Raw genomic sequence first — 25,032 nt, forward strand, 5'->3', positions numbered from 1 at the left:
TTGGTACGTAGATGAAAGAAACAGAGCGAAACAAATAGTTGTTGAATCCAAAAAGAAGTCGTGTGAAGATTTTGGTAATAACCTGGAAAAGCTAGGTCAAGCAGCAGGGAAACCTTTCTAGACAGTAATATAGAATCTTAGGAAGGGAGGGAAAAAGGAAATGAACAGTGTTTTGAGTAATTCAGGTGAACTCATAATAGATCCCAGGGAATCACTGGAGAGGTGGAGGGAATATTTTGAACATCTTCTCAATGTAAAAGGAAATCATCCTGGTGGTGTTGCGAACAGCCAAGCTCATGGGGAGGAGGAAAATGATGTTGGTGAAATTACGCTTGAGGAAGTGGAATGTTCCTTTATTATCTTTATTTATTCTTTCTCCAGATCTACATAATATGTATATGATCCATTAATGGGGAGAAAAAATAACAAGTCTGACCTAAACCAGCTCACAAAAGTAAAAGGAAAAGAATGCCACCATATAGGCAGATACATGAACAAAACCATATGTAATACTACTACTACTACTACTACTACTACTACTACTAATAATAATAATAATAATAATAATAATAATAATAATAATAACATGGCAAAGAGGCAGGATAAACACTGTCGCCTGGCCCGAGATCAACCCTTATTGGTTGTCTGTTGGCCATGGCAGAAGGCAGTATGGCAGTATGATAATAAGTAACTGAAATAATAACATATTACTGTGTAGAGTACAATAGAGCCAGCAGAAGGCATCTGTCATTTAAACAAACTACATATCACTTCCGGCCTGGTTCGCAACTCAGCGCAATCCTTCATGAACACTGACCTCTCTGATGTTCTATTTGAGCTGCAGACCCAGCTTTCGTCTTACCTCCCCTGTCGTGCCGGTGTGCAATTATTCTCCTTACGTTTTTTACTATTGTCCACTGTTAAACTCCATTATCTCGCTACACTTATTTTCTTTTAAAACTTCAGGCAACTCTCCACATTAAATGAGACCATCTTGCTAGCCATTCCATACATTACAACCCAAACATCACTATCTCCCTATTCATACGCCAGCCTTACCCCATCGCAAATTTTACATCCACTCTACTACCTTATACCATCCATCTCCACACATTAACTTAATCAAGAAACCTCGTGATTATTTACTAAGTCACCACACATGCTTACAGTCACTCTCTTTCTTGCTTACTAGCAAATACCCGCCTCATCTTAATTACAGCCTTCCTATACCATCTCATGGCAGTAATTAATATACACACTTCATCGCCTACTAATTTAACTGCTTAATCACTCTTATCTCATTTTTAAATAACACACATCCTCCACTTTCTCATGAGCTTAAACATTTACTTACTGCTGCTGTTTTTTTTTTCTTGTCACTACGCCTACGTCCAAATTACTCGTCTTACTCCACATCTCTTTTAGACTCAAGCTTCTCCCTTTCGCCAAGGTACCTCTTGCTTCTGCTTTCTCTCTCCAAGCCGTATTTTCACTTCGTTTATGTGCACTTGTCACATCTTGTGCTTCCTCCTCCCCCCCCCCACATTCACTGCCTGTATCTTCCTTTCTTCTCTCACACTGGCCTCCGTCCTCAGCTCCTTAACTCTTGCCCTGGTCTCCCTCCTCATCTCAATTGCTGCTTCCTTGGCTCCTTCTATGATCGATTCGAAGATAGCACGCGCGTCCTTCTCTGCCCTGCTAGTTTCTTCTTGCTGCAAGCTCTGTTCCAATGCCTTATTTTCCTTGGTTTTTTCTTTATCCCCATGACCATCATCACCAACTTTACTGCATCTAACTTGCATTTCTTCCACTCTCTTCCGCACTACCACTTCGTTCTTCATATTCTCTACCATTTCCCGTAATTTCGTCACAGTCCAAAATCTGGTCCATTGTCCATCGGTTACCACTAGTAGATGACTCTTAATGTAGGCTCTAAACCATTGCAATTTAGCCCTGACCAAATGTTTTTTTCAGAGTGTTTATATTCTTAATCCCTTCTCTTCCCATGTCTCTTTTAATCCAACTTTTTGTACTTTTAACTATAAGGTCTAACATGTCAGTGTCACTGTATATGTCCTTGTAGACTCCCTATGGCTGATGATGGCAATCACTTTGCCAAAACAGATACCATGAAATAAATAAATGACTATGTGGTGTTTTAAGAATCTCTCACATAATTTAGCATTGAATAGGTGGATTCTTATGTTCCATTTCAGTACTTTGTGCCCTAAAACCTACGCAAGCACCGTTGGATTCTAAATATGAAGTTGGTGGAAATGTTATAAACAAACAGACAAAGAATCAGTCAGACAAACCGACACCAAAGCTAAACCCACTAAAGTTAATTTTCATCATTTTTTGTATGACTTCCACTATTTTGTAAATTGTTAGCACATTGTCCTCTCCTTTTTCTTCCGGTACTCCATATATAAATAAGCATTTCTTCCTGCGGTCTTGGCTACTGTCTTCTATTTCTGCCTTCAGCTTCACCATCTCTTCCTTCATCTCCCTTATTTTCACCTTGAGTGATATAATTTCTCTCTCGTTGGTTTCCACTTTGTTCATCGTTTCGTCTGATTTTTCCTGTATCCAGCACCTCATATTTTCAAATTCTTTCACTTGTTCCTTCAACATATTTTTAATCTGCTCAAACGGGCATACTTCTTCCACAACTTCTTTAACCACTCTTCCTATGACCTCCACGTCTTCCCAGACCATGTTGCCACTGGAAGTCGGGCCGGGGTTAACTTCCACATCCCCTATAGCTAGCAGTACTATAATCACCGCTGCCACCAGTATCATTTCACCCATCATTCTTGTTTCCACTTTACCTCCTTTATTCCTTACTGTTTCCTTCTTCCATCTCCCCTGCCAACTTCCGATCACTACCCGATATTGATCCACACCAATCATCTTCCTCTTCCCTCCCGTCTTTTCTTCCATTCACCGCACACACTCCATTCCCGCTCTACCGGCACACTCAACTCAGCACGTTTGTCCCGATCGCTGACTAGGTTAGACTGGAGGAAGTGGAATGGATGGTAAATAAACTCAATTGTCATAAAGCAGCAGGAATAGATGAAATTAGACCTGAAATGGTGAAGTATAGTGGGAAGGCAGGGATGAAATAGCTTCATAGAGTAGTAAAATTTGTATGGAGTGTTGGTAAGGTACCTTCAGATTGGACAAAAGCAGTAATTGCACCTATCTATAAGCTAGGGAACAGGAAGGATTGAAACAACTATCGAGGTATCTCATTGATTAGTATACCAGGGAAAGTATTCACTGGCATCTTGGAAGGGAGGGTGCGATCAGTCGTTGAGAGGAAGTTGGATGAAAACCTGTGTGGTTTCAGGCCATACAGAGGCTGTCAGGAACAGATTTTCAGTATGCGCCAGGTAATTGAAAAATGCTACGAGAGGAATAGGCAGTTGTGTTTATGTTTCGTAGATCTAGAGAAAGCCTATGACAGGATACCGAGGGAAAAGATGATCGCTATACTGGGGGACTATGGAATTAAAGATAGATTATTAAAATCAATCAAAGGCATTTATGTTGACAATTGGGCTTCAGTGAGAATTGGTGGTAGAGTGAGTTATTTGTTCAGGGAACTTACAGGGGTTAGTCAAGGCTGCAATCTTTCACCTTTGCTGTTCGTAGTTTACATGGATCATCTGCTGGAAGATATAAAATGGCAGGGAGGAAATGTAGTAAGCAGTCTGGCCTATTCTGACGACTTGGTCTTAATGGCAGATTGTGCCGAAAGCCTGCAGTCTAATATATTGGAATTTGAAAAGAGGTGCAATGAGTATGTTAAGAAAATTAGCCTCTCGAAGGCTAAATTGATCTCAGTACGTTAGAAATTCAACAGAATTGAATATTAGATTGGTGATACAAAGCTAGAACAGGTCGATAATTTCAAGTATTTAGGTTGTGCGTTCTCCCAGGATGGTAATATAGTAAGTGAGATTGAATCAAGGTGTAATAAAGCTAATGCAGTGGGCTCGCAGTTGCGATCAACAGTATTCTGTAAGAAGGAAGTCAGCTCCCAGACGAAACTACCTTTACATCGGTCTGTTTTCAGACCAACTTTCCTTTACGGGAGCGAAAGCTGGGTGGACTCAAAATATCTTATTCATAAGTTAGAAGTAAGAGAGATGAAAGTAGCAAGAATGATTGTTGGTACAATCAGGTGGGAACAATGGCAGGATGGTACTCGGAATGAGGAGATAAAGGCTAATTTAGGAATGAACTCGATGGATGAAGCTGTACGCATAAACCAGCTTCGGTGTTGGGTTCATGTGAAGCGAATGGAGGAGGCTATGTTACCTAGGAGAATAATGACTCTGTTATGGTGGGTAAGAAAAGTAGAGGTAGGCCAAGACGACGACGATGGTTAGACTCGGTTTCTAACGATTTAAACATAAGAGGTATAGAAATAAATGAGGCCACAACACTAGTTGCAAATCGAGGATTGTGGCGACGTTTATTAAATTCATAGTGGCGTGCAGAATGAACGCTGAAAGACATAACAATCTATAAGGATAATGTATGTATGTTCTTTATGTATTAAATTTACATAGTGAAACTTACAGCAAATCTTATTTGTGGAGTAAAAATACCTGGCATTCTACCAAGATTCATTTTCAGGGGTTAAATAGAAGCAGGTAAAGTAATGAAGCAAGTTTTGAGCCTCGTCAGCCTAATGACAATCGCCTTGGGAGAAGTCCCTTCATGCTAAACAGAGTTATTTTTTGTAAATATTTGCAAATGGCACAGTTTTCTTTATTAATTTCGTTATTCACATTACAACGGTCTGGAACAACCCTGAGCGAATGGGACAGCCGAGCGGAAAAACCGCATCTTAATTGAAATGGCTCGGCAAGTAGTGATAGTCTGGCCTTCCATCTTCGTACTGGTCAAATGCAGTGTCAACTGCGAATCACATCAGGAATCGCTGCCCAACTGCTGCATTAGATGAAAATACCCCCTTTGAAGCTTTGGTTGGGAGGAAAACCATATGTGGGGAACATTCAGGATTTTGGTTCGTTGGTCTGCTGTTTAAGTCGAACCAAGAGCTCAGGCAAGTTTGAGCCACGTTCGCGAAAGGACGTGTTCTTGGGCGTTGCTACGGATTCCAAGGCCTACAGAATTTAGATCCCCGGGGAACGTCGAGGGGATTTCGCACGGCGTGCAGTTCCTGTAAGAGACTCAAAAATGGATGTTCGTCATTATGAAGGTTTTTGCCCAGAACAGATGACAGATATCGTCGAGACTGTTGACGATCTGAGCGCTGACAACAGAGCAGAGGAACGTGTCGATAATGGAAACATTTGACGACGTCGTAAACAGGGCTGAATCGATCAATGTTCAAGTTCAGAAAAATGATATACAACCGCATTTAATGGAATCAGAGATCGAACCGGACTTCTTGACGAAGCACAGGCCGAGTAGGCCTCAGAAGGTTCTCCCAGGAAAATTGGGCCGAGAAAGAAACCACTAGGTTACTGAAGATGAAGTCGCAGATCATCCATATGTCGCGTGCATAGCGGAAGTTTCCACTAAGTCCGCAATCTCTGGTACTGATGAAGAAATGTGGATACAAACGATGGCCGAAGTGTTTTCCTCAATATTGATGCATGCTACCTTGGATTTGGTGGAGCGTCCGAAGAATTGTTCAACTGTCGGGAGTCGGATAGTATTGAGAAACGAATATGGCGCAATGGTTCTGCAATTAAACGGTAAGCTAGGGCTGTTACAAAGGGTTTTTCTCAACATCCTGGGATGAATTACGGCGAGACCTATGCTCCTGTGGCAAGACTCAGTTCTATTCGCCTTGGTATGGCTCACGTAGCACAGTATGAGTGAAAGTTTGACGTCCTCACTGCCTTACTTAATGCTACTGTTGATGAAGAGATTCTGGTGTACATAGAAATAGTTTTAAAGTACATCATTAAAAGGAAGTACGGCGTGAAGGTGTAATCAACAAGATCAAGAAAATATTATCCGAGCTACAGAAATGAAACTGAATGCCCCAAGAAGGAAGTGCTAGACGGATTGAAACATGTTGGATGCTGTTGGTACCAGAGTTTGAATCAAGTGTTTCGGGACTTGGGAGCAAAGCCGCCTTAGGCGGACGCGGGTGTCTACTTAATGACTACCTGCTGAAAATTTTCGTCTATATTAACTGTTTATAAATTTCATTGTGGGGTTCCTTATATGCGTTAAAACTCAGCTTTGGTTTTAAGATATAATTCCCACTTTCCAATAATTTTAATGGCTAATCTAAGATTACATACACTTCGATTATCGTCTAATTTTGGACTTAGCTTAATGTCTAATTAGTACATGTTTCGTCCCGATTTGTGGGATATTCTCAGTTAAAAAACTTGCAATACAGAAACTGACAGACAATGAAATATTAGGCGATTTTAAATTATTAAATATATTTTCACAACATTGGTAAAATGTGTGGTTACACTTAAGGAGGAATGGTGATAATCCAACCTATGAAGAATAACGCGCACTAATGAAAAAGTTTTGTTAAGTGTATTCTTCTTTTCTTTCTCTTCTAGGAGCTAGTTTTGGTCATTGACACCGCATTGTAATTTGATGAATATTTATAGATGGTTGGTCGTGTATATCTGAAATTAATCCTGTTTACTTACGTTCTTGTGGATTTTTAGTTTCTATTTGGACAGGGGAGACTTCTTTAAACTGTAATTGTAATTTGGTAGGAATCTAGTGTTATCTTTCGATAATAAATGTGTAGTTATGAGAGTTATGTGTCGGAAATGAAAAGAGAAGATAAGAATAGTTGTAGACGTGAAGAAAACCTTGTTGTAGTGTTGGAAATGTTGAATAAATAGCAAATTGCTGAACTCCCCACTGTTCCTATTGGGCTTGGTTTACGTGTGTTGTCTGTTGGCTGAGTGTACGTGTCGAGCAGCTGATCAGCGAAAGTGACAAGAGGGGATACTAAGGGGAAAGTAGGGATAGTGTTGAGGTGAGTGGAAATAGTGAAGAGTCGAGGGCTGGCGTATTTTTTCGGTTTCTGCTTAGTAACTTTACTTTGTGTTTTAACATTTGAAAAATCTAGGAGTATGTTTACGCTTTCAGTAATCTCATTAGTGCTGAATTTAGGGTTTTGTTTTCGATGTATTTCAATATAATTGAGTTCAACGATATGTATTAGTTTACCTTTATTTGATGTGTGTAGGTTTGTTAAATCTTTCTATATTGTGATAAATTTATGATTTAAGTCTGTCGTTTAAACTCATGGCCGAGTATTTATTGTGTCTCTCTGCTGTGATGTATTCCTGGTATCATATTGAAAAGTTTCTCCCTGTTTTTAGGTACCATATAAGATGTTCTGCAATCCGCGCATTTTAGCCTATACTGTATATTCCGGAATGTAGGTATCTGTTAATTTTTGTTAGGCTGTGGTGGTTATAATGTAGCTGTTGGTTAGCGCTTTTGTACAGAAAGTTATATTGAAATTATGCCTTTTTTGCCTTAAAATCGCTCGATGTTACCAACATGCATTCTAATATTCCTGTTAAAGAAAAAGCTCATTTGAATCCAGAAGAACTTCATGCAGAATAAAAAAACTGAGCAACCAAGAAATAGAGAAATTCATACGCCTTCTTGAATTTACTCTTAATAGCAACTACTTATCATCCAACACAATATACTAACAAAAGGACTCCGAAATGGAACTCCAGCTTCTCGCATTCTTGCCGAAATTTATATGGACCATTTACAAAGAAGAAATACTAAATAACGCGAAAGGGTTTGTGCTCTGGCTAAGTTACGTAGATGACAGTTTTGTAATAATAGATGTCCAAATTGACAGTAGTATATTTTTCTAGAGCAAATTGATAATTTAAGCCCATATATTAAATTTACATGAGAAACTGAAAATAACAGGATACTCAATTTTTTAGATTTAACAATAGAAAAGAAAAAAGAACCTCTGTCCTACGCACTATTTGGAAAGCCTATCCAAACTGTAAATACAGCACAGAAGGATCCGCACCATTCTGAAGCGCACAAAAAGTTAAGTTTTGATCATGCTCAACAGTGCCTACAATATTTCGCTATAAAATAAACATTTACAAAAGAAAATTAACCTCATATATAAAATAGCAATCAGTAACGAATACACGAAAAACTATATCGACAAACTATGCAGCAAAATCAAATGCAAACCACAAACACAACTCATAAAAGAACAGACTAATAAGAAGAACTTTGCCACTTTTATCTACAATAACAGCAACATCTACCAAATTACCAATATTTTCAAGAGGCATAATTTCAATTTAGCTTTCCGTACCAACGACACTAACCAATAATTACTTTATAACCACCATTCTAACAAAAAATAACAGATACCCATATTCCAGAATAGATAGCCTACAATACGCGGATTGCAAAACAATTTATATTGGACAAACAGGGAGGAATTTTTCAATACGATACCAGGGACAAATCAAAGCAGAAAGACACAAAGCGTACTCGGCCATGAGTTCACAAATGATAGGCTGAACTAATAAATTTACCACAATAGATAAAATTAAACAATCCTAGACACATTAAATAAAGGTAAAGTAATGAATATAATCGAACACTTTTATATTGAAAGGGAACAAAAACAGAACCCTAACATCAATACTATAATAATAATAATAATAATAATAATAATAATAATAATAATAATAATAATAATAATAATAATAATAATAATAATAATAATCGTATGGCGTCAGCTACCGTGTGCAGACATTTCGACTTGACGCCATCTGGCTGTCTGATCGTCACTTTCGACGTTCCGTTTTACTCTAGGCCCACTAGATGTCAGACCGAGTAAACCGGATCTTTCTTGGGCGTCTATGGCTGAGATTTAATGAATTTTGTCGGGTAAATACCAAACGTATCACCAGAGATCTTTTACATGCCGACATTGTACGATATGGAGTATCGAATGGACTTTTCTCCGCCCTTCAAAAATCCGACTACCACTGCCGCGTTTGAACCCGCTATCTTGGGATCCGGAGGCCGACACTCTACCACGGATCCACACAGGCAGCACTTCAATACTAATGAGATTACTGAAAGCGTAAACATACTCCTAGAATAGATTTCAAATTTAGAGTCACAAAGAAAATGTATTAGAAAGAAACCCAAAAAATACACCAGCTCTTGTCCCTCTACTAGTTCCGTTCACCTCAACATTACCCCTACTTCCCCCGCCATCTCACTCTCTCAGTTGTTTAACACGTACATTCACACAACAGACAAAACACGTACAGCAGGCCTAACGGGAACAGCGGGGAGGTGAACAATTTGCCATTCTTTCGCCATTTCCAAACTACAAGGTTTATTTTCACTTCTATAAACATTCTTCTTTTCCCTTTTAATTTCAGACTCCTAACTACACATTCATTATAGAAAGATAACACTACATTCCTACCAAACTTCAACTACAGTTTAAAGGATTTTCCCCGTCCATATAGAATCTAAAAATCCACATTAACTTAAGTAAACAGCACTAATTGTACATATATATACGTTCAACAAACTATAAATATTAATCAAATTACAACAGGGTGTCTAGGAGGGAGAAAGGAAAACAACACTCCGCAAAACTTTTTCATTAGTGTGCATTATTCTTCATAGATTGGAATATTACCATGCTTCACAGCTGATGCAATATGCCCGCTGTAAAAAGCCCTCTTGAAATGTAATAACGTACTCAGAAACGTTAATAAATTGGGATTGAAAACAGATTCACAAAACCTACACTTACTAACAACATTGGACACTAGTAAAGAGAATACATTATTAAGAAGAAAAGAGAATGAGGAAGAAACACATCACTCGCTGCTAATGGCTGGTGCAGGAAAGATGTTATGGCCTGTAAATGAAACACTTCACTGATCTGAGAGTCATATTCTTGCCACTTGTCTTTCCCGACATACACCGAGACAGTCTAAACAGGCACGAACTAAGTACACTAACGAATACAGCAGCGTCATCACTGGCGCGACAGCCCTTAGTGGGACTTGGCCTTCTGAACTTTTCCCCATTCTTTTCTGTTAAGTGCATAACTCCTCCAATTCTTGGTTCCAATTCATTACATCCTCTCTCACCTCTTCTTCCCACCTTAACTTTGATCTTCCAACTTCCCTGTTTCCTTCTGGTACTGCATTAAATATTTTCTTTATCATCCTGTCATTAGCACGCAGCACATGTCCTGCCCATTTCAACCTTCTGATCTTTATGCAGTTAACAATGTTTGGTTCGTTATATAAATTATACAATTCATGATTATATCTTATTCTCCAGACACCATTTTCTTCCACTGGCCCAAAAATTTGCCTCAAAATCCTTTTTTCAAATACACCGAACTGTCTTTCATCAGATTTTCAGTGTGTCCAGGTCTCAGCCCCATATATTAATACAGGCTTTACTAAAACTTAGACTTCAGATGTTTTCTGAGGCCATGATAGCACTTGTCAGCAGACAGTATACGGTTTTGGATTTCAGTACTAACATTGTTCTTCAAATTAACTTCTGAGCCAAGGTAGGTAAAGCTATGCACAACATGAAACTTGTGCGAGTCAGTTCCTATGAATGTAGATTCACTAGTGTAGTCTTTTTTGGTTACGGGCATGTACTTAGTTTTTCTTCATTAATCTGTAAATTCATCTGTTTTACTGCTTTTTCGATGCTCTTGGTGTTCTTGCGATTAAATCAATATCATCTGTATATGCAAAAATTTGAACTGGTTTATATCAGATGGTTCCCATTGTGTTGATAATCGCATCTCTAATAACTTTCTCCAAAGCTACACTGAACAAAAAGCATGTATTACGCTATATTTATTTCTACACAAATTTGTTATAGGCTGGAAATGCTTCGGACTTTTATTTAACTTCTGGTAGAAGGCTCTCACATCATTCATCCCTTTCAACCGTTCCATTTCTTCCAATTCTTTCCTCTCATACTGTCTCTTTTTCTTCTTGTGCAATCTCTTTTCTTCTCTTCTGGAAGTTCGATTCTGTTCCACTGCCTTTCGGGTGTGGTTCCTTTGTAGCATTCTCTTGTATGCTTCATTTTCAAGGTTGTTGCTCGTGCATACTCTTCATCAAACCAATTGTTGTGCCAAACTTTCTCTTCCTTTCCTAAAACTTCATTTGCAGTCTTTAATGGTGCGTCTTAAAAATTCTTCCAGATTTCATCGATACTCTCACTATTAGGCAAATCGTCCAGGGCCCCATTAAGAAAGTTACCATATCTCAAAGCAGTTTCGCTAACTAGTGAGTTCATTCATTGTGTGTTTTGCTAATTATTGAGTTCATTCTTTGTGTTCTGATACTGTGCTATTCGTCGTTTCGGTGTTTTATTATATGTTTTGCATATGTGGTATTAACGATGGATAAGTCTAAAACGGGTATAATTGTAAATCTGTTTGAAAAGTCATTTACTACCCGTTCGTTTGATGAAAAGATTCAAATAGTTAAAGCCGGGAGACCTCTAGTTTCGCTCACAAATTTAAAAACAGAAAATAAGAATTGTGTTCACATGTTAAATCCAGAAATTTACAGTAAAACTGTTTGGCTCTGCTGCTCTGAGTCACTAAACAAATTATTATGTTGGCCTTGCTTATTGTTTGTTGCTGAAAATTCCATTGGAACGGCAAGAAACGTGGATATGCAGATCTAAACAATCTGCACACTGCTATTGCGAGATTGTCATATCCACGCATGGATATCCTTAGGTACCTTTGGTAAAATTAGGATAGATTTGTAGTTGGATAAGCAGAAGTAGGAAAATGTTCTAAGGAACAACGAAACCGTTAAGAAAAATAGGGAAATTCTGAAACGGCTGACTGCAGTGACATGCTATTTTGGGAAAGCAAGACTTATCATTCCGTGGGCACAATGAGCCTAGCGAGTTCAACAACAGAGGAAATTACACAGAACTAAATAAATTGTTAGCCGAGTTTTATGAAAAATTAAACAGTCACTTCACAATAGCGAGTGTATTTACAGGACTCTCTCCACTCATTCAGAAAGATTTCATTCAAAGCATCTGCAACGTAATGACCGCTGAAATAAAAAAAATCATGTTGGGGAAGCTAAATGCATAGGAATTATGATTGATGAGACTCCTGATGTTTCGAACTTTTCACAGTTATTTATTGTCCCCAGATACGTTCATAATGGTGATCTTGTTGAAAGATTTGTTGGTTTCTATAGTGTGAGTTCTGATAGGGCAGCGAATGCATTAGTGAGACTAGTGATTGAGTGTCTGGATAACTTTGACTCACGCGAAAAATTAGTTCCGCAGACTTTCGATAGAGCAGCGGTGCTTGCAGGTCAGCTGAATGGTGTGCAAGCTAAATTGAAAGTCGTTTCTGAGGCTGTATTCACCCACTGCTGCGCTCATAAGCTTAATTTGGTCCTTTCTCAAACCGTGTCATGCACAAAAGAATGTCGCACATTCTTCGCAAAAATGAGTGGCTTTGCGAAATGTTTAGCAATTCTAAGATAACTGATCTGATGGACATTATTCTCAAGGAAAGGTTTCCTAAACTAGCTCCAACAAGGTGGAACTACAGTATTCTAGCCGTTTAGTATAGACCATCGAGGAATATCGTACTCCTCTCTAAGAGCTTTACGAAAATATTTCGGAGGAACCTGTGAACTGGGATAACAATATGAGCCAAGCTGGTTTCTCGCGAAGTTAATGGAATTTCAGTTCAATTTTTTTCTGAATGTTTTTCATGAAATATTTTCAATGATTGTTGTTACATGTAACATCCTTCAATCTAAGACACTAGACATTGGGTATTGCACAAAAGAAGTGAATTCTTTAGAAACTAAAGTATCTATAATGAGAAACAGTAGATTTTCTAACATCTGGGACAGAAGAGAAGTTAAAATTGATACACCAAGGAAGAGAAAAAAGAAAATTCAATTTTGGTTAAAGATTAATATAGGAGGGTTTACCTGGAAATACATTATATTACATTTTCTTTGTTTACAATTTGTTTTATGACGCACCGTCACAGATAGGTCTTATGGCGATGATGGGAGAGGAAAGGCCTGGGAGTGGGAAGGAATCGGCCGTGGTCTTAATTAAGGTACAGCCCCAGCACATGCCTGGTTTGAAAATGGAAAACCACGGAAAACGATCTTCAGGGCTACCGGCAGTGGGGTTCGAACCCACTATCTGCCGGATGAAATCTCAGAGCTGCGCGCCCCTAACCGCACAGCCAAATCTCCCGGTACATGATATTATTCTACTACAGTTAAAATATCGCTTCTATTCATTAGGAGGTCTGTCCTTCATTGAAATGCTTGATTGTAAGGAATTTTCATTTTTTCTGGTGATTTTTCTGAAGAGCAATTCAGTAAATTGATTAAAGTTTATGGAAAATATTTTGATATAGTACGACTTAAATCCGAATTGAGGGCAATGTTCACTTCTGAACACTTCTAAGACTGTGGCTCAAATCCAGAAATTTCTATTGACCAGTGGTCTTCACAGCTGTCTTCCGTAGCTTTATAAGTTGCGCATGTTGATTACAACTATTCCTGCACAACACCTTCTGTAGAATACACTTTCTCGGCCCTAAAGTGAATAAAACCTTTCGTCCGCAATTCTCAAAGTCGTCTTTCTGCATTAGCATTGATATCTATAGAAAAGGATAGGAAAGGTTCTTCCTGTCGAGATGAACACACGTGAGGACGTCTATAATGACCTCACCAAGGAATTGTGCAAAACGAATCGCAGGGTCGAGTTCACCTGCATGTAATTAGGGTGAGTAGAAATTAAATTTACTTAATACATTGTGTTACTGCATGGTTACTAGTTGCATGCCTCGGTGGAGGTTCTAGGATACGCCACTGCTGATAAGATGTTTTATCTGCTTATTGACAATAAAACCAGTACCAAGCATGTGATCCTTCGTGTGGCAACTATAGAATACCACGTGACTCTTTCTCTGTGTCACTCCTTCACCAATACATCTCAGTTCTTGAATAGCAGTAATATATAGTCGATACTCATCCAACTGTTCGAGCAATTTTCTTTAGGTTCCCAGCTTGGTAAAACGTTAAAACATTCCACGAACCAATTCTCAAGTCCTTTACACGTTTGCGAGGTCGTCGTAAAAAGGTCAGGCTGGCTATTTCTTCTTCAGTTTGTAACCATTTGATGACTACCATAATAAATAAAATCATGAATAAAAATATATAAATAAATAACATTACTCAAACTTCATAAAATACTTGAAAATAAATTAAATTAATAAAAATAGTTAATCGAAATGTCCGTAGTATGGGCGCCAGAGTTCACCAGAATGGATCCCTCGAATTTTGATACAGCATGATAAACTTTATATCCCAGGGCGTGTACATAATGCTGCGTACTGGTATATCTGCTGCAGGCCTTACCTAACCTCCTGAAAACGACTAAATAAGTAGGAACTGCACCTAGGTTCATCAATAACTCCACTGATTCTAAAATAGCTAACTATATTCTTAACAAAATCCGTGCATGAGCACCTCATCAACACCCAACATCATACATATAATATACACACAAAATATTGCTGGAAGACTCCATATTTACAACAACAACAATAATGAAAACCGTGGGAAAACGAAAGCGAGAACTAAGCTACCATTTGCAGATAGTCCGATGAACAATGTACATGTATGGAGATAAATACCCTTCACTGTCTCTATATCGATTCGACTCACCGATTCTCATAATCGGCAGTTATCACATCACACAGATACTGTACCTTGTAATACTATGTTCACATATTTTAACACTTGTTGTAAAGATATATACACACGTCTGGCGATCCTCAACGTAAATTATGGAAAGTCTGAGATAGCTTTCACCAACATATAATGCCAGACCTCCACAGGTACTACAACACTTAATGCGTGCGCCCTCCACAATTTGTTGATCAGTCACTTTCCATGAACACAACAAGACTACGCTCCACAAACGTTTGAAGTCCAGTCCATTGCAGCCGTGTCACTCGAGTACCGTGTATCCAGCACTACTTCCTACTTGTACAGTGCGTCAGTTGTCCTTCTTGTCCGTACCGAGTGGTTCTCTTATACAGTGTCACTGGTTGTAGTTGTAGTAGTTCTCTTCCGCTGTGATGTCGGAGTATATAAAGACTTCGGCATTCCCCTTCCTCTCAGATGATACGTCTGGATTGGTCCTTGCCCGCCAATCATGAGTGATCTCTAGTCAAGACCAAGCCCTGAACTTATACTTGGTCTCAAGACAATAACAAACGCTCGGGTATATCATATGAGTCATACGAACTTCCCTAATACAACAACAAGCTCATCTCATCAGGCTGGGATATATACATGACTCGTGGAATGTCCCGACACAAGTACATCACAACAAAAACTCGGGTAGCCACATTACTCATTCAAATTACCAGAGTTATTAAAGCAATGTTTTCTCACTCGTGCAAAACAAATTACTCATACTTACATATGTGGATATCTTCCAGCTTACAAATAAAAATGGCAAACTATACAAATGAAATACTAATAATAATGATAATAATAATGATGATGTTGATGTTAATAATAATAATAATAATAATAATAATAATAATAATAAATCGAATACTGACAATAATATCTCTAACTTCTACATATAATTCGGGGGTGTGATATATGTACTATCACAAGTTTTCGTAACGAGAGTTCTTTTACAGATTGGGTTGTCAGCCCAACGCCAACCCCCAGCATTCCTGGAGGGCCGATGTTTTCTTTCGTGGTTTCCCCTTTAGCTGGTGGGTCCCCATTTGAAGCGTCGGGAACTCGCCTTTTTCGCCCTAATGATTTAGCCGTATACACGCTGTGTACCCGTTACCCAGGAGCCACAGCGTGTATCGGCATTTTCCGTGTTTTATTAGTGCACTTCTACCAGCAAGAAGTGAACCCACATGACCACATACTACCCCTTCGACCCCACACTAACGAATGCACGGACGTAAATAAGACTGCAGCTATTGTTATCCACTGAACTACTAAACCTGTATTTTACTCATTCATGCTATGCTAAACTGTAAACTACGCTATACTAAAGAGATAAAAACTAATATGAAAAAACACAAATTACTGAAGGATAATGCAAAAGATCATGAACCGGACCGAATACCATACATGCTGGGTAGGTAGGTTAACCAGGTGGTGAATGTAAATATCAGAGTTGGCAGCTACGTTTCGAGACCGCACTCTGTCGATATGAATGGCAGTTTGGGATTGGTTGGATGTCTATGTGTCAGCGCAGAACCACCAGTTAGAGTCAAAATTGGCCAAAACGTCAGTTTAGTAGTAAAGCCGTGCGGAGTATAAACAATTTTATATCACCTAATATTTTACTGCCTGCGTCAGTTTTCCAATTGCGCGCTTCTTTAGTTGAAGATAACTCGCAAATCGGGACGAAACATGTACTGATTAGACGTTAAACTAAGTCCAAAGTTAGACGAAAATCTAAGTTTATGTAATCATAAAGTAGCCATTAAAAATGATTGGAACGTGGAAATCATCTCCTAAAAGGGAGGTTAAGTTGACGGTATTATTGCTCTATGTTGGAACCTCAGGAGAATCGATGGCCTCTGCGGATTCCTGAAGAAGTATTTCGAGATTAATGATTTGGGCAAGACCAACTACAATATCTCAGACAGTAATATTAAAACCAAAATGGTGCACATAATACAAGGATCAGCTGCCGACTGTTCAAAGTTAGGAAGTCATCTAAATAACATCATTTCGACGTGGAAGCTTCGCATATTAGAATACATTCCTTCAGGAACTCCAAGATTAATGTCAAGAACATGTACTTTGAAGACAATAATTGAAATGTTGCACAATAAACAAGAAGAGGATTACGAAAGAATGCACTTGTTAGGTTAATAATAATGATATTTGCTTTACGTCCCACTAAATACTTTTACGGTTTTCGGAGACGGCGAGGTGCCGGAATATATTCCCGCAGGAGTTCTTTCTACCAACACGAGGCTGACGTATTTGAGCACCTTCAAATACCACCGGACTGAGCCAGGATCGAACCTGCCAAGTTGGGGTCAGAAGGCCAGCGCCTCAACCGTCTGAAATGTGTTCGGTTAATGCATTGCCTTTGCATCGTTGAAAATGAAAATAACACATACTAACACAACGAAACATGTAAGCAAATAAATATAACATGCAATGGATGAATTTCATTTTATAACCAGGTGATTTCACTTAACATAGTGCCTCCTATTTACCCGGTGTAACTCAGCGAGTATATGAGAGATCCCAAGGTGGACCGTTCGTTTTCCAGCTTTCCCAATTTACAGGCAATTAAAAGATAAGGTTTGACGTCAACACAAAAGAAAATTATTTAAACAGGCTTTACATTTATTCTAAGATATGCACAAAAACAAAAATCAATATTTAACAAACTCGTCTCTTGCTAGAAGTTGCCTGAATGACTCACGAATTTAGAAGTTTAAAAATGTATGAATTTACAAAAATCAAATTGCTGGATTTTGGACGACGACTATATATCTGGAATATTCTGCAAGATCAACGAGCTAGAATAACATAGAGGGGCTGTTACCTGACATCAGCGCTCCCTGCTTGAAGCAAGTTGATAAGGGGCAGCCATGTTAACGGTTGTCAAAACAAAGCTAATTGGCGCGAGAGCATATGTTGAGGTGACAGGGAGATCGTGCATGCCAATTTAATTCCCTAAGTTTTAAGAAGTGAAAAGATAGATTCTCGCTTTCAAGAATGCCAGGCGTAAGCTCAGCGTATGGTTGTACTAATCGGAGTAATAAAACCAATATATCGTACTTTAAGTAAGTATTACTGAATTACAGCCGAGATTCCTTTTTGTAATTTCTGTTTGTAATTAAATCCATTTTATTGTTTACTTAGCGAAAGTACGGATAGCCACGGTAATTATTTGTCGAATTTTGTTTCAGATTTCGTTTAAAGAACAAGGAATTAACTGAACAATGCGTTGTAAGGGCGAAAAGAGATAAATGGTATCCCACTCAATTCAGTTGCTTATCCTCTGTACATTTCCAGCCCTATTTAATTTTCATTTACATTTACAAATAAAGGAAATGGAAAGCCCACCGCCAAGAAAACGTAACCACAAAAATCACTTATTTCGTTCAAACGTACACCAAGTATGATAAATACAGCATTTTTCTGCTATTTTTGAAATGTATACAGCCTTTATTGTAGATGTCTGTTGCCTTGGTTTTTAAAACTATGCCACACTTCATAATGGACAACTTTCTGATGATGATGATGCTTGTTGTTTTAAGGGGCCTAACATCGAAGGTCATCGGCCCTGGACAACTTTCAAGCTAGTAATCCGAGTATGATATGGTAATGGGAGAAACATGAAATCCCCCCTATATTATAATAAATAATTACACTAAACGATTATTGTGGTAAAGTATTCATGGGCCGCCTCTGTGGTGCACTGGTTAGCGTGAGCAGCTGCCACCCCTGGAAGCCCGGGTTCGATTCGCAGCTCCGCCACGAAATTTGAAAAGGGGCACGAGGGCTGTAACGGGATTCTATCAGCCTGGGGAGGTCAACTGAGTAGAAGTGGGTTCGACTCCCACCTCAGCCATCCTCGAAGTGATTTTCCGTGGTTTCCCACTTCTCCTCCAGGCAAATGCCGGGATGGTATACCTAACTTAAGGCCACAGCCGCTTCCTTCTCCCCCCCACAAGGCCCCTGTTCAGCATAGCAGGTGCAGCCCTCCCTCACAGTTGTATCCCCCGACCCAATGTATCACGCTCCAGAACACTGTCCTTGAGGTGGTAGAGGTGGGATCCGTCGCTGAGTCCGTGGGAAAAACCAACCCGGGAGGGTAAACAGATTAAGAAAGGAACACAGTACTCATGAGGATGCAATAATTTTAAAAATATGAACAGAATGAGGTTGTAACCTATTATAGGTCCCTATGATTTTAAGGTTTCCTGTCATAAATATTTATGTCCACCGTTTTTATTCTAATTTACGCTTAACCACAACAGCCAAGCAGGGTAACGCTCTTGTTCCGATTTCGAGGCCTATTCGTATGTCAGTGTGCGATGATTTCGAACTACGCTACAATCAACTGATCGTGATGTTGGCCTCGTGCCGCAATATGATGAAGTGGCGGTATTCGCTTTCATGCTTCAAGCTTTCGGCAACGGACTTTAATTCTCCCTCAGCGATTCTAAAATGCGCATTTTCTACACTTTTCGTCATTTAAAGTCCATGCCCCCTTGCTTGTGTGACAACAGGAAACATGGCGGACGTTCGTTCTATTAGGTTCACCCAGGCAGCGCTTCCGCCTCTCTATGTTATTCTAGCTCGTTGTGCAAGATAAAGTACAATAGAATGGGTGCTCGCAAAAACGGGCTAACCAACATTTTGTCGGAACAGTGTTAAATCAACTTTTGCAAATGTCAAAAAACAAAAATTATACCATCAAAATAATATTTGTTTCATTATTTTACCTTGATGTAGTGCCTTTATATTATCTATAGGGTCTACCATATATTGGAACTGTATTAAAAATGAAAAGTGCTTGGAAAAATAAAATATAAAAAATGGAATAAAATTAACTTCTGCGTTGACTTAGTTATAGTTAATACTGTAGATTACATTAGATTCGTAACCAAACTTTATTTTATGATCATACAATACAAAAAGGTGTTTTATACAGTAAACTAGACATAAAGATGCCAGCCCCAGTGGTGTAGGGGTAGCGTGTCTGGCTCTCTCCCGGAGGCCCCGGGTTCGATTTCCAGCCAGGTCCGGGATTTTTCTCTCGACGTGAGGGCTGATTCGAGGTCCACTCAGCCTACGTGATTAGAATTGAGGAGCTATCTGACGGTGAGATGGTGGCCTCGGTCTCTAAAATCCAGAATAACGGCCGAGAGGATGTGTCGTGCTGACCAAACGACTCCTCGTAATCTCCAGGCCTTCGGGCTGAGTAGCGGTCGCTGGGCCGGTCATAGCCCTTCCATGGGCATAATTGCCGTGGGTTTTTTAGTCATAAAGATGCTTCAGACATATTTTGAAATATGACATAACTTTCCCTCATGGGACAATCGTCAGTCATATGGGTCATCTTCTAATGTATTGGAAAATGATTCCTCAGTCACCTCTTGGCCATTGCCAGCTGTCAGTTCTCTGTAATACTGGTGATATATTGCAGGGACATATTCAAGTAGCTCAAGCAAGTCCTTAAGCTTTGCTGGAATTTTTGGCCTTGTAACACTGTACTTTGGTGACAGCTGAACACTAGTATGTGATGGCCAACCACCATTACTGTTCCTTTTGTGAATGTCAACACAATAATATTCCTCGACAATACCATATAAATATTTTTAAAATACTTAAGTGGTACATCTTTCATAAATAGTATGCCTGAAACTTTACTAATTAGTACGCTTTGCTTATTTACTGATACCATTCTCTTGGTTAATTTTTATAGCAAAGGTTGAGTGCTCACAAACTAATCACTTGTCATTTTTACTACTTGAAATGGCTTTCTTACTCTAGCTCTTTTTACTAAATCCTTCCATTCATCTGGCACAAAAACACAAGAAACCCCCAAAGCCTCTAGTATACATGGGGATAATGTTTGATAACCTACATATACAGCAACACCAACTTTACGGCCTCCTCCGTAAACGTCTGTTAGCCCGATTTTGCAATAACAAAATTGGCCTAAATAAAATGGCATAAAATCCAAAGCGTTGTATCTCAACACACAGGATTGTCTCATGTTAGTCCAACTCACAGAAGTAACTTTGAACCTTCCCCATTTGATGGCAGCACATTAACTCATTTTTTCCAAATTTGTTGGTTAGCCCGTTTTTGCAAGCACCCATTCAATAATAAAATTAGCCACGTATTGTGTCTGTGCAAAATTAAATAACCTCATTTCTATACTTGGATAATTGATCTATCGTAATAAATTATGCCATAGACATTCATTTCAGTGACTTTAAACATAAATCCAGGTCCATTACTTCGCAAAGGAATTACGAGGGCAGATCAAAAAATAAGTTGCACTTCCCAGTTATGGCCATTTATGACACCACCTATACAACAGCAACACGACTATAACGACATACACTGTGACGTCACTTTTCCACATAGTTTCCAGAGATTCTAAACATTTCTGCGAACGCACAACCAACTTGTTGATGCCGTATGTATAGAAATTTCCTCCAGCGTTCTGTAACCACTCGGAAACAGTGGCCTTCACCTCCTCATCGGTCTGTAAACGTCGACCACCGAGCTCCGTTTTGAGCTTACCGGACAGATGAAAGTCACATGGCGCTAGGTCGGGACTGTAGGGTGGATGTTGCCAGACCTCCCACTTGAAACGCTGCAGCAGTTCTCTAATTTGGCGGGCCTTGTGAGGTGTTGCGTTATAGTGCAACAAAATGACACCGGCGCTCAATTTACCCTGGCGCTTTTCTTTAATCGCTTTACGCAATCGGTGCAAAGTTTGAAAATACGACGCCGCGTTGATCGTCGTTCCTTTCGGCATGAATTCCACGTGCAGCAAACCCTCCATGTCAAAGAACACTGTCGCCATAACTTTACCGGCTGAAGGTTGAGGGGTGCACCCATTCCATTGATGTCCTCTTCGTTTCGGGGGTGAAGTGGTTGTGGACCCTGTCGCATGTGACCATGCGCCGCAGAAACCCGCTGCCGTCTGCGGCATAACGTTGCAAAAATGCCAGGGAGGATTGGAAACGTTGTCCCTTTTGCTCATCGGTGAGAAGACGTGGGACCCATCTTTGACACAGCTTAATATATCCATGGTCCTCGTGAACAATGGCGAACACACTGCCATGCGACATGTTCAGCTGCGTCGCGATTTCTCTCAGTTTAATGCGCCGGTTATGTCTACTGATCGCATTCACACTGTTGACTTTTGCACGGTTCCTTGACGTTGTGGACCTGCCTTCGTGATGGTTGTCCGTGGTATCCTTGCGTCCGGCTTCGAATTTCTGACACCACTTCACGATACCTTGCCGGAAAATGGCCCGTCCCCATACACAGCACTAATTTCACGATGAATGTCCGTGCAATTCTTCCTTTTGGCCCATAGGAATCGGATTGTCGCACGGACCTCATATTTGGAGTGAACGTCCAGTTGACGCACCATTGCATTTATCCGCTATTCACACAATACTAGACGAGACACCACAGCGACCTGCCTAACAGATGTGTGGCCAGTGTCTGTCCCTTTCTCCGCTGTGCCCACGTTTGCCACACACAGCGCGCTGCTGCGGCGCGTTAGTGCAACTAACCTTTTGATCCACCTACGTACATGTCCAACGTTGTACACTTAGTCGATGACCATGCTATCCATAAACCTAATTTGTACATTATATTACAGAAAAAATCATGTCTACATTTGTCGACGATTTTCCAGGCATAATTTGACATGATTTAAGCATCATAATGGATGTTCTATAAATGAATATAGTCTCTCAACTGATTCAAGATTTTGGTTAACAAACCCTAATTCATGTTTGTCCTAAGCATCCTAAAATATCTGAATATTTGAGTCGACTATGACTTTAAATAAGCTTTACAGACGTTAATTACATTTTAAGTTGCAGTATTATAATTTCCTTTGCTGGTACTTGCTCGTTTTTAGCAAATTGGCCGATCTTATTCAGTTCAAACTAATTCACTTAATAAATGGATTAATCCTGTCACTAATATTTGGCTTAAGAAATAAACAAATAATCCTCAGTAAAGGAAAAATGCACTGACAGCGCCGAAATAATATGGCACACCGTGATGAACACGAGGGCAGATTATGGAACAACATTTAAGTAAATGACACTGAAAAATGTTTCTAACTACAACCACATTCATTCCATGCACTCAGGATACTTGAAATTTCTTTACAAGTTTACGTTCGAATCCCAGGCTTTATTTTAAGTCATGAATTTTATGGGAAAAGAAGGTTTGATTGCATCGATTGATGACCTTCTATTAAATTCTATACTTCCAACAATTGACCAATGAATTCTGATTGGATATGAATTACTTAATTAAATATTCCTCTGACATTACAACGACGATATATTACAAAATCATTTGTGATACCTGGGTTAAAATGACTCTACTCTACCACGTGGTCATCGAGTGTCTAGAAAATCTTATTAATATTATTCAAATGCTGTAAAACTCTTCAACGCGTCCTCCCCTTTCATCGGAACGCATTGTATCACATTATTAATGCATCCAAAAAGTATATATTTGCCCGTAGGCATACCATTTTCCAGGTAAATATTTCTACAGCTGAGCACAACTTCATTTTATTCCACATGAGCAAATATACTTTCATTTATCACTCAGGACATATATGTCTCCAATTATTATTATTATTATTATTATTATTATTATTATTATTATTATTATTGATTTTTGAATCTACCATAGACGTCTGAAATCGAAATACACGTTACTGGAAGATGACACAATTGCAACATCGCGTGGCAATGCATTGAATGAACCACAACCTAGAATTTATCCTGCAATGCTTTATGACATTCATAAATGGCCCTTTAAATTAGCATTTATCCGGGAGGGCAATTAATTATTAACTTCTTGTTTTTAGAAAATACACTGGGGTGGTAATATTTCAGAAGACAAAATAGGGTACCGTACTTCTAGTCTAATAGAATCCAATACACACACGTTCAAATCTACCTGTACCTGGGTAAGATGCAGTAAGAAAGTATTTCAAAACTACTAAAACTAATAGAACTTCAATTCTACTGAAGAAGATGGTTAAATTTTCTAAGTAAATGGACAGATAATATTTACAAAATTGTACGGTACTAAATTTTACTGATGAAACTCGATTTCCGTCTGTGGTCTGCTAAGTTCCTTGCCCCTCATGTCCTTCCTTTTGATGCGGCAACATGTTTGCAGTTGACGATGAATCCCGCGTTGATCGAAGTGGTCCTCTTGAAATTAAAGATGACTTTCTTGAGACTGGTGCAGTCGTTCTATCCTTGGTCTGCCGTCTCCTTCCGTATAATTTTAGTGTAACCTGAAACTGACAAACGAGAATTACGACAAGTTTTGCCAGACCAGAATAAATATGTCACGTCTCAAGCGAAATTTGGCTCTCTCTACGATGAATAGATCAAGAATATCTGGAATAAAAGGGAAGGTTAGAACGGTTTCACTTGGGTTAAATATCATTAAAGTTTGGAGGCGCGGGCTCTTAGAAACATTACGATTGGCGTTTTTACTACACATTTGCTTCACATTCGTGGTGGTTGTAAGGGAACCTGTCGTGTGATTTGGCTCACTTTGCTTCAGAATGTTCCAATATCGCGCACACTCGATAGACACAAATTTAGCCTTGAGCTTTGAAAAGCATATCGCGTGATTTCGCACACTCTCTACTGCCTAGGGTAGAAAGAAAAATAAAGCACGATGACGACTTGAACTCGCCACAATACATGGCTGAATAAAATTCAGTATCTGTCCCCATTAATATATTCAAAATAATATATGACGTAAAAATAACATCGGCTATTAGAAAACACACTTGTATACACGAAGAGTACAATTTTGACGGGGACAATAGTAAAAAGGATGATAGCGTTCCTGTTATTAAGGTACAATATGTTGGTAGGTTTGACGATATCCATCAACGCAATCCTAACTGAGTAGATACGGAAATATTAAGGCAGAATTGCTACGGTAGAACATTCAAAGTAATCAAATATGAGCATATAGGCTAGGCACATCTCAGTTGATCTATTATTTATTTATTTATTTATTCTTTCTTTCTTTCTTTCTTTCTTTCTTTCTTTCTTTCTTTCTTTCTTTCTTTCTTTCTTTCTTTCTTAATCGTTTACCCCTCGGACTCAGCGAGGTATCCCACCTCTACCGCCTCAAGGGAAAAGTCTTGAAGCGT

This window comes from Anabrus simplex, chromosome 4 (genome assembly GCF_040414725.1).
Source record: "Anabrus simplex isolate iqAnaSimp1 chromosome 4, ASM4041472v1, whole genome shotgun sequence".
Classification (NCBI taxonomy): domain Eukaryota; kingdom Metazoa; phylum Arthropoda; class Insecta; order Orthoptera; family Tettigoniidae; genus Anabrus; species Anabrus simplex.